We start from the raw sequence: 2,176 nt of genomic DNA, 5'->3' as shown, positions 1-2,176 counted from the left end.
TCGGTCCTCCTTGGACCGGAAACAAGCATCCTAGGACCGGTTTCTGGCTATCAGCCGTCTTCAGCCAGGATAGCTTGACTCCAGTGGTGTGGAGAGCACGGGACTCACGTCTGGGCACACCCAGCCCACTCGGGGTGACAAATGCAAAACCAACAGTTGATGGACAGGATGCAGAGCAATGTCATACATTCACCCCAGTACAGAGATCTGGGTCTAAATCCATCGTATTTTAACTCACCATGCCACCCCAGTTCAGACATGGCCATATGCAAATCAGTCTTGACCCTGTGCCTCATGGGAACAGTCCAGCCGAACTGCCAAGCCAGGTCCTCCCTGGACTGGAAACAAGCATCCTAGGACCGGTTTCGGGGTTTCACCCCTCATCAGCCAGAATAGCTCAACTCCAGTAGCATGGAGAGCACGGGACCCACGCCGAGGCATACCCGTCCCACTCGGTGACTGAGAAATGGGCGTCTTTCAGCCATGCTCTCAGGAAATGTTTCAATTCACTTCCTTATGTTGCTGTCAGTAAAGCCTTATGCGTTTTACTAAATAGAAAAAAGTTAAAAACAAACATTGAGAAATGCAATAGTTCTCGCCTTGACAAGCTAGTACGGTGCATACGTTTTTATGTTTTTTTACCACAAGAATATGCTGCATAAGAAAAAAATGCTGCCTGAACGTGCAGGCTTTATGCTTGCTTGCGTTAAACACTCGCCTTTATAAAATATGGTGTTCTACCTTGCTTTTCGGATTCTATGTACAGCGTATCTTAAGTGACTGGTGTTCTTACTGAACTGCAACCCTCATCAGCTCTCTCTTTGTACACCGCTCTGATACCGCGATGGTCGTGTTCGCGCTTTACAAAGCATAATAAAATAAATAAATAAAAATGGTACATACATTTAATGAAAGAAAACACTGATATACACAGTACTATCAGTCCCAGGATGCATCACACCATGTTGGATGATGAGCTTCATCATTAACCAATTTTAATCCACATTAATCCACTAATTTCGGTTCATATGTTCAATTTTTATTGTTCCTTTGTTTGATTGTTCAAAACAAGTTGATTCCAATTTTCGAGTGCATGTATACTGCCCAATCGCCTTTAATACATACATTTAATAACCGTGTGAGTGCTTCCTACCCAGTATACTAAGAACAAATATTGGGAAGATTTTAATGTTAATGCATATGAAAGAAAATATGATTCCAGTTGGCAAAGGAAGAGCCGTTGTCGTAGTGTAACCTGAAGACGTAGGCCCAATTCACTAAGGTATTTGCAGCTGAAATAACTCTTTTTTTTTATGTTCTCTATATTAAATCAGAAGAAACAAGCATTGGTACAGCTGGTAACATGTGGGAAACATCATTAACAACGAAGGCAGTACTACGCGTAACGTTTACAACGAGGCACTTACCACGTAAACGTCTTTCCAACGCGTATACCTTCAACGATCGTATTTACCACGAAAAAAAAAACCGAAGGATTAAAAAGGGGGGTTGGGGGGGGTCTCCCCCCCCATAAAAAAACGATCCCGCCGTGCCGAAAAAAACAGTGTCATAAGAGAGGAAGCGGAATAAACTTCCGTTTCCTCTTTATGACGTAAGAACGACGTGGCAAAGAAGATGAGGGGAAAACGAATTCCGTGGTAACGCATGCGTGGAAAAGGCATGCGTTGCAACGGAATTCGTGGTAACAACATATAACCGTAACATGTGGCGCATAACCCAGCAAGCACGTCCGCTCATTCACACGTTGATACACAGGTAGAGAGACACATTGTTGAGCAGTATGACAGGTGTCCCATAATCCCCAGGGGAGGCAGCCAGGGCCAGCTCTAGGGCGGTGCGACCGGTGCCACCGCACCGGGTGCTGACTCCTCGAGGGGGTGCCTCTTTGGTAATTGCTTCTAATAATAATTTCGAAATTGCTTTTAATATTCATTTGTACACTACCTGATCTGCTGTGTGTCCGGTCCGACCTATATTCCAGTCCCCGGTCCGCCGAGGCGTGTGCCGTTTGTTGCGGAGGGACAAGGAATACCGGAACCACCTAAGGTGACTGGATTGGCCAGCGTCATCTTTGGCCACGCCCCCTTCCGCATTTAAAGAGCTGTGAGGCGGGCAAGCCCGTCCGCGCCAGATCGCTGCCTGCTGCCCAGAACTC

Source organism: Lissotriton helveticus, chromosome 12, assembly GCF_964261635.1.
Source record: "Lissotriton helveticus chromosome 12, aLisHel1.1, whole genome shotgun sequence".
Lineage (NCBI taxonomy): Eukaryota > Metazoa > Chordata > Amphibia > Caudata > Salamandridae > Lissotriton > Lissotriton helveticus.
Note: the sequence above shows the minus strand (reverse complement) of the source record.